The sequence below is a fragment of the Kogia breviceps genome, chromosome 8 (assembly GCF_026419965.1).
Source record: "Kogia breviceps isolate mKogBre1 chromosome 8, mKogBre1 haplotype 1, whole genome shotgun sequence".
In the NCBI taxonomy this organism is placed as follows: Eukaryota; Metazoa; Chordata; class Mammalia; order Artiodactyla; family Physeteridae; genus Kogia; species Kogia breviceps.
In genome coordinates, this window is record NC_081317.1 from 108,843,547 (window position 1) to 108,852,622 (window position 9,076).

Sequence of the window (9,076 nt, forward strand, 5' to 3'; positions counted from 1 at the left end):
AGTTTTACTCAATATGGATGCCCCCGGGCAAATGACCTAACCTCTGTGCTTTGGTTTCCTTGTGTATAAACTGGGAATAATAGTAATACCTACTTCATAGGATTCTTGTGAAGATTAAGTGTGTGAAGGAATACAGTAGGTCTAACCTGGCACACAGTAAACATTCAATAGATGTTAGCTGTTATTACAGTTATTTAATATATTAAAGTCAGTTGAAGGTTTCATTTGGGAACATCTGGAAGGTGTCTAGCTTCTCTGCTTCTTGCTCCACTCTCCCTTCATACGTTGCAGATGTAATGCATAACAGCAGCCCAAGTGGAACCAGCTATTTATTCCCTTCTGTTTTCTTTCTCTCTTCCATTGAGTGTTTTACTTTAGTTCAGTTTATTTATTTATATATTTTTTTAATGAAGAAGATTATACAACTTTGTTGAAAGGCATTAAAGAATACCTAAATAAACAGTGATATGCCAAATCCGTGATAGGAAGTTTCAATATCAGAGTGTTTTAGTTTTAAAAGAGGAAAAGTCGAGTCAGTAGGATGGTTATTATATCAACAGACTCTTGAAAGCAAGGTCCTCATTGCTGGTAATGTTCCCACTGATGACGGAAGAGTTCGCCGTGGTGACAAGGAATGTTAGCAGAGAAGGCGCTCAAAGAGGAGGCGATGGTAGAGATGGTAGAGGGCACAGGTGTGTTGAGGCGTAGGAGGGGGGAGATGAAGGGGCAAGACAAGCATATGCAGAACTCCGAATGAGAACTCTTAAGCCCCAGATGACTTCTCAGCTTATCTTCTGGACTTTTGACTTGAATTACTTACCATTTCAGCTTTCCAGGAACATAGCTGGTTCCAAGCCCTCAAGAGAGTGGCTAACATGTGAAGAATTCTACTTTCCATTTATCGGCAAAAAAATTTTGATTAGGGAGAGAGTAGAAAGTAGGGCATTGGCCATGATCTGAATGATAAATCTCTGTGCACAAGTATTTTGAACTCTTTTCCCCTCTTCGTTGGCAGAAGACACTTACTAATATAACCTCCTTATACTCAGAGGAGATGTACCCTTGCTGCCATTGGAACATTGAGGTGTAGATGTCTGTGTTGCTGACTATTGGAGAAGAGATATCAGAAGCGAGATCAGGGTTAGAGAGGTAAATTTGAGAATCATCCAATCAGGGGGTGCTAATTGAAGCTATTGGCAAGCTCCAGTAGATGAAGATAAAGAGAGAAGAGGACAAGGGACAAACCCCTGAGGAACAACTGTATTTAAGGAGTGGCAAAAGGAGCCAGAGAATGAGCTGTTGCAGTGGAAAACCAGGAGAACAGATGAGTAAATTATGTAAAATACAAATTAACTTAATATGAGACATTGGGGCAGGGATGAGGATGACAGAACTATTTGATAGAAATAAAGGTGTGAATAAATGGAGAGAATGAATGTTCATGCTTCTGGATAAGATTAACTATATAAAATAACACTTCCCTATTTAAATGCAATATAATTCAATTCTTTTTATATATTACTGAATTCTGTTCACTAATATTTGTTCAGTGTTTTTTGTCTATACTCATGAGAGATTTATCTGTAGTTTTCTTTTTTGGTGCTCTCTTTGGTTTGGGTATCAGGGTTGGTAAAATGGACTGGGAATCTCCCCCCTGACCCCCTGGAAGAGACCATGTAGAATAGGAATTTATATTTTAAACATGCAGTAGAATTCTGCAGTGAAAGCCTTTGGGGCTGGACATTTCTTTTTGGGGAGTTTTAAAATTACAAAGTCGATTTATTTAATAGTTACAGGACTAATTATCTATTTCCTATTGGGTGAGTTGTGGTGTTTGTTTTTTGAGGCATTGGTTCATTTCATCTGAGTTGTCCAATTTATGTGTGTTGAGTTTTTTATAGTCTTCCTTTGTTATCCGTTTGATGTCTGCAGGGACTGCAGTGATATCCCCTGTTTCATTCCCCATGTTGGTAATTTGTATCTCTTTCTTTGTCTGTCTTGAGCAGGTTTGTCAAAATTGTTGACAAACCTCTTGGTTTTACTGATTTTTCTCTTTTGTTTTTATGTTTTTTTATTTCATTGATTTCTGCTCTTTATTCTTTCTTTCCTTCTGCTTCCTTTGGGTTTATTTTGTTCTTTTTCTGGGTTCTTGAAGTAGGAGCTTAGGTTATTGATTTGAGACATTACCTCTTTTCTAATGAAAGCATTTCATACATAAATGTTCCTCTCAGCACAGCTTTAGCTGTGTCCCATAGATTTTTTATTTAATCTATCATATTTTATTTAATCCTCACAATAACCCTGGAGGTAAGTAGGGATTTTCAATATCACTTTAAGGAGGAAATTGTGTAACATTCTTAAATTCTCAAAGTTGAGTCCTGAGCCAGAGAGTCTAATTGCAAATCCAGATGGCCTTCAAGCCTCCTCCTAGCTGTGAAATTCTCCCTCTTTATTTTACAGTGTTTCATTTTCCTTGAACCAAGACTATATAGGCTCTAAATCTCAAACTTGATTGAAAATGAAAATGTAAACTAAGACTTTCATCTAGTATTGTTATTTATTGAGCAGTGACCTGGAACCCAGAACAATGTGATATTTTGCAGAGGGATTTCAAAAGAGGTCAGAAAAATAGTTTCATTCTACAAGGAGTTTTTAAGTCCAGCTGGAGAGAAACAAATTGCTTAAATGAAACTAATGAACAGTTGATCAAATTCTGAATCCTCTAATACTGAATACAGTGGGAATTTAGAGAGTTCGGAAATCAAGTGCAGTTAGAGAAAACTATATGGAAGAAGTGGGACTCTAAAATGGCCCCAGGGCTTCCCTGGTGGCGCAGTGGTTGAGAGTCCACCTGCCGATGCAGGGGACACGGGTTCGTGCCCCGGTCCGGGAGGATCCCACATGCCGTGGAGCAGCTGGGCCCGTGAGCCGTGGCCGCTGAGCCTGCGCGTCTGGAGCCTGTGCTCCGCAACGGGAGAGGCCCCAACAGTGAGAGGCCTGTGTACCGCAAAAAAAAAAAAAAAAAAAAAAAATGGCTGGGATAGGTGGAAAAGAGGAAGAACACGTTCCAAGTGTCCAGTGAGTCTGTTGGGCAAGTGAGATGGAGAAGGTTGGAGAAGGAGCACAACTTGAGCCAGCTTGTTCTTTGTGTAGGGTTGAGCTTGAAAGATTCACTGAACGTACATGGAATAGTTGAAGTAGGGCATGTAGGTAGAGCCATCCTTGATTATAGAGGATCGTGGAAGTTCAGCAGAAGAGTGATTATGGGCAGCAGACTAATGTAAAAAAAAAAAAGAAAAAACATTTAGAGAAAGAAAAATTGGCTAAACACATGAACTGATAGTGCATGAAAAGAGAAGTACAGATACTCAATGAGCAAAAATTGTTCGACCTCCAATAATAAGGGGTAAATTAAAACAATAGAATGGCATTTTATCAAACTTTTTTTTTTTTTAAAGGCATTCGGTTGGATTAATTAGGTTAATTAATGCTTAACTGCAGCAACAGACTCTGAAATCTTAGTGGCCTAACATAAGTTTATTTCTCACTCTTCACAATTCAGGTGATGCTCTTCCGTGGCTCCTCTCCAGTGGTGACTCAGGGGTCTGGGTTGCTTTTATCTTTGCCACTTCATAGTTTTAGAGTTTTTTGCTTTCAGTCTCTCAAGTGGTGGGGGGAAGAAGAATCCATGGCTATTCTTAACTGCCTTGTACTGGAAAGGATACCTTACTTCTACTCACATTCCCTTTGGCAAGAACTAGGCTTAATGGCTGCGGCCAAACCGTAAGGCAGAGTGGGAAATGTAGGAGAGCAAATACATTCTCGTGGAGTAATAACCATTTCTGTCACACCATTATTGGCGAACGGATGTCCTCTGTATTGTTGGTGGGAGGATAAATGGTCATCTTTCTCGTAGACAGTAATTTTTAAAATGGTAAGATATTCTTGCTCTGACCTATGTTAAAATTTTCTTTCTAAGGAAATAACTGTGGATGTATGCAAAGATAGCTACAAAAATAGTTGTTATAGCTTTGATTATAATGAAAAATTGGAAACAGATGTCTAACAAAAGGGGACTGGATGGTCTTGCTGTATTCAGTTATGTGATGATCATGTAGTGTAGAGTCTGATGATGTGGGGCATTACACTGTTCTTGTTATAAGTGGAAAAAATCAGATTACAAAAAATATATATCCCATTTTTGTAAGCATGTTTATTCATGCATAGACAAAAGACTGGAGGCGATCTCTGGTTTTGACAAAATAGCAGACTAGATCAATATAAACCCCCTCCCCCGCTATAAAATGCATATTTCACTCTCAAGAAAGATAAATCCTTACTAAAATAAAAGAGTGGGGTGGGGGCAGGGGAGGTTGGGGATTGTAAAAGCATCTGAGGCTATAGCCCCTTGGGTGTTTGCCAGTTTTAGTAACTTGCATTTTAGTTTCCACAGAGACAAGAGAAAGAGCCTTTGAGCCTGTGAGTGTCAAACTGAGCCACTAAATAAGAGTATGGATCTTCAAAGGGTTGAACATTCACTGAAGGAGTGGATAGACTAGAAAAAAATCTACCTGTGAGCACACACAGAGAGATGTCTCTCTTAGCAAGATCCAGAGCTGGTTGGGGAAGGGAATATCCACTGAGAACTCATGACCATGGATTTCCCTTCATACGAGTTTTGTGTTCAAATTTACAGTACTTGTGGGATCTGGGAGAATCTCCAGACTGAGAATTGACGTAAAAAGTGGTGTAAGGCTGATAGTATGACAGAGGTATCGGGAAGACACAAACTGTTCTGGAGGGACATATCCTCAACCCAGATCACATAGATTTCCCAGAAATAAAGCACAACTAAAAATGAACTCAATACAGAATTATAAAGCATGGGAGGAAACAATCTACTGTTCCTCTATGAGCAAGAATCAGCATACAGAACAAACTAAACACATGAAGAGAAGGAATAGAAAGCATGAGAAAGAATAGGTGCTATTGTAAAAATAAGACAAATTTTTAAAAAGCGTCAGTAGAATTTCTGGAAATGTAAAATAGTCATTGAAATTAAAACTCAGTGGGTAGGATAAACAACTGCTTTGACACAGAAGAAAGAATTAATGAATTAGATCAGGAGTTGGCACATGGTGGCTTGTGGGGTAAATCTTGTTTATGGCTTATTTTTTACAGCCTGCATGGAAAGAATGGTTTTTACATTTTTGAAGGGTTGTTTAAAAAAAGAGACAAATGAAAATATTCTACATAGACTGTATGTGGCTCCCCAAACCTAATATATATACTCTCTGGCTCTTTACTGAAAACATTTGCTGAGCCCTCAACTGGATAGACCTGAGGAAATTTCCAGATGGTAGCACAAAGGACCAAAGAGAAAATAGAAGAAAGGTTTAAAGACATGGAGTATGAAATGAGGAGGTCTGACATATGTCTAGTCATCTAATAGGAGTTCAAAAAGGAGAGAATGAGCGACAGGCACTATATAGATAGATAACCAACAAACTAAACAAACTAAGACTAAACAAACCAAAAAAGCAAACAGATAATGACTGAGACTTTTCTGGTTTGATGGAAGACACACATCTTAAAAACCAGAAAGTTTGATGAGTGCTGAGCGTCCCCCACCCACCAGATTGCACATGTAGACACATGCAGAATTCCAAAGGCAAAAAGATCTTAAATATAGCCAGATTGAAAAGTCAGGTTATCCACAAGGCACAACAATTAGACCAACATCTCACATCTCAACAGCAATAACAGAATCCAGAGGATTCTTCAGTGTTGGTGGAAAAGAATTATTAATCTAGAATGGTATATCCAGCCAGATCATTATTCAGGATTTAGGGTGAAATAAAGTGTTTTCACAAGAAAACAGAGTTTACCACCAACAGACTCTCACTGGAGGCACTACTTCAGGAAAAAGGAAACAACCAGAGGGAAGGAATGAAATGCAAAAAGGAATGGAATTCTGAATAAGGAAATTGGTAAATATGTGGGTGAATCTGAACAAGCATGAATTGCATTAATGATAATAAGGGCTAACATTGAGAGTGTAAAAACAATATGGAGCTAAAATATCAGTCAGTATTGACGTAAAAGTCAAGAGAGAGGTCATCATAGGTAAAGGTCTTTTATTAAGAAGAGGGATAAAATATCAGAGATAATGTTAAATTTTCAACTTACATCATAAATTGAATATATAACTGCCAGACTGGTAGAGGGTTTAAAAAAAAAAAAAGACTGACAGAAAAGTATGCCATCTCTTGGGAAAATTGTGTTTACTCCAGTGTTTATAGTTCTTCTAAACAGTGTCCAGCACACAATAAAAAATCATAAGATTACAAAGAAACAGGTAAATATGACCTACAATCAAGAGAAAAATAGAATAAAATCCACAGGTGCCCCAGATGTTAGAATTAGATAAGAAATTTAATTCTCATAAATATGCTAAAGAAAATGGAGGAAAAGAAGGAAAAAATTAATAGATGAAGAATTTCAATAGAGAAATGGAATCTCTAAAAACGAACTTAATGGACATTCTTGAACTGAAAAATATAATACCTGAAGTTAAGAGTTTATTGGATGGAATTAACCTTAAACTAGAAATAGCAGAAGAATGGTTTGGTGAACTCAAAGACAGGTCAGTTGAAATTATTCAAGCTAAAGCATTATTAGATGAAATAAAAAAGATTGATTTAGAGTAATACACAAGATAAACTGATGGGGAAATGTGAGGTTAGGCATAGTGGTTTGTTATGGTCCAGTAGTAGGTTGAAGGCAGTTGGATAAAAGGAAGTGATAAATGCAAACATTATTGTAAATTATTATTATTATAAATATATTATTACCATAATTATTATTATTACAAAAAAGAATGGATGCAGTTTGGCAGATCTAAAAATAACTCCAGGACTTGTAGCTAATAAATAGACTACTATATGCGAGATACTGTACAGGGTATTTTTTACTCACTGCTGTATCTCTGATTTTTATAACAATCCTGAACATGAGTATTCTCTTTTACTTAAGAAAGAAATGCAGCTCAGAGTCGTTAAGTGACCATCTAATAGCTTACAAAGCTGGGGTTTGATCCAGGTCTGGCTAGCTCTGAGGTCTGTACTCCTTGCTGTATATCACATTGTTTCTAGTTTGTAAGACTAGAAGAGTGTAATATCATAGGCAGAACTGCAAGTTATTGGAAAGAGGGAATATTTCGAATCATGTAATGGCCATAGTGTATCCTAGGGGAGGTATCCTTTAGGGAGCTGGAAATACTGGTCTACTAGTATTTTGGGGGCACTTTGGGGGTTGATGCCATTTCAGCGAATGGATTGAGTACCAGATTATGTCAAAAGCCTTGGGGAGCACTTTCTATAGGAGGTAGGAGGACGACTGGGTGCCAGCAGAGCAGAAAGGGACAATACATAAATGAAAAGATACTATGAAGGAAATCAGTAGATCAGTGCCAGAAGGTGTCAGGGGGTAAGAAAGGCTGCCTTAAACAGGAATATCAAGAGGTTAAGATCTGAAGGATGAGAAGGAGTCAACCAGAGAAGAGCCTGGGGAAGAGCATTCGAGACTACAAGATCAGCAAGTGTAAAGCTTCTGAAGCGGTCAAGAGCTTGGCTGGTTGAAGAATTGAAAGGAGGCCAGTGTAGCTAAAGCTGAACGAGCAGTATGGCAGTGATGTCGTATGAGATCAGCTTGGTGGTCGGGGAGCTAGTTATGAAGGGCCTGGCAGTTGTAGTGGGAAAGCACTGAAAATTTTTAAGGAGAGGAGATCCCTGGTCTAACTCATGTTTTAGGAAGATGATTCTGGTTGCTGTGCGTTCAGTGCGTTGCAGGGGGCAGGCTGACACGTTGGGCATTCAGTGCTGTGGCAGAGGACAGAGTTAATGAGACTGCTTCTTATCAGTGTTTCAGGTGACATTTATTTCTAGATCCTAATATCTTCGTTGTCATTTTCCAGAGAATGACAGAAGAGGCTCTAAGCATTTTCTTTTTCTTTTGTGCCTGCAATAATTTAATTAGCTGTTTAGGAAACAAAGTTCATGCTTTTGGGCACTGATGACACTTTTGCCTAATTTCAGTAAAAGCAATGGAACTTGATGGGGATACATTTATTTGAGTCATTGTTGAATTACTGGTTTCCATTAGAACGTTTCTTTCTATTCCCAGTTCCGTTCACTGTAGGTTGGTAGCACTAGCAATATTAGATTAAGTATCGTCAGTCTCCAAATAACTTTTAAAAAACATTTGGTTTAGACTCTTTATAATTTATTTTTTAGTCTTTATTATGAGAAATGTTAAACATATATAAAAGCAGACTTGCATGTATCCCCATAATTCAGTGTCAACAGCAGTTCTCTCATGGCTAATCTTGTTTCACTGATATCCCAGAATACTCCTTACCACCCTCATCCTGTTTATTTTTAAGCAAATTCCAGGTAAATCCTCTATAAATATCTCAGTATATACTTCTAAAAGGTAAGGAGTTTTCTACGTTGTAGCATTTTGGTTGATTCCCTCTTAGAGCTCATAAATAAGTAACCATACAGCTGGATGGTTTGCCTTTGAGAATGGGATTTATGCCTGTTGTCCCAGTGTATTTATTAATAGGACCCCTTTTTACTTAAAACAGTGCCTCCATTTGAGCAATAAATTCTATGCTCACCTTATATACATAAGAGAAACCTTTTCATAGTAGACAGTAAATAAATTGTTGAATAGCACCTTCAGTATTGAGTATTTTTCTAATAGCATGTCACTTCTCTATTTTCTATCAGGAGAGCAAGCCCCGGAGTTCACTATTTCCAGAAATTGTACACTGAAGTGTAACGCTGCGTGAGTCAGAGAAAGGAAGGACCCTGAGCCATATGGTAAGAAGGGAATGAATCAGCTGAGTCGCCTGGATTATGCCTTCTTTTTTTCCTCCACTCCATTCTGTCTTTGTTCCGATTTGATCGTAAGTGCAGAGAACATTTTTTTTGAAACCAAAAAAGAGAGGTTTTAACATTTGAATTAAAAGGATAATGCTTTAGAAACTTAGACCTACATTCCTTGGGATATT

The 9,076-nt window shown here is 37.9% G+C and overlaps 1 protein-coding gene across 6 annotated transcripts in view; it reads left to right on the plus strand.

The window, feature by feature from the left end:
- EXTL3 (exostosin like glycosyltransferase 3) overlaps positions 1-9,076 on the plus strand; it is a 142,986-nt gene that overhangs the window by 89,996 nt on the left and 43,914 nt on the right. For all 6 annotated transcript variants that reach the window (XM_067039987.1, XM_067039989.1, XM_067039988.1 and 3 more), the window contains exon 2: positions 8,793-8,885. The gene's annotated coding sequence lies outside the window, so the exon portion shown is untranslated. The remainder of the gene's footprint in view (positions 1-8,792; positions 8,886-9,076) is intronic.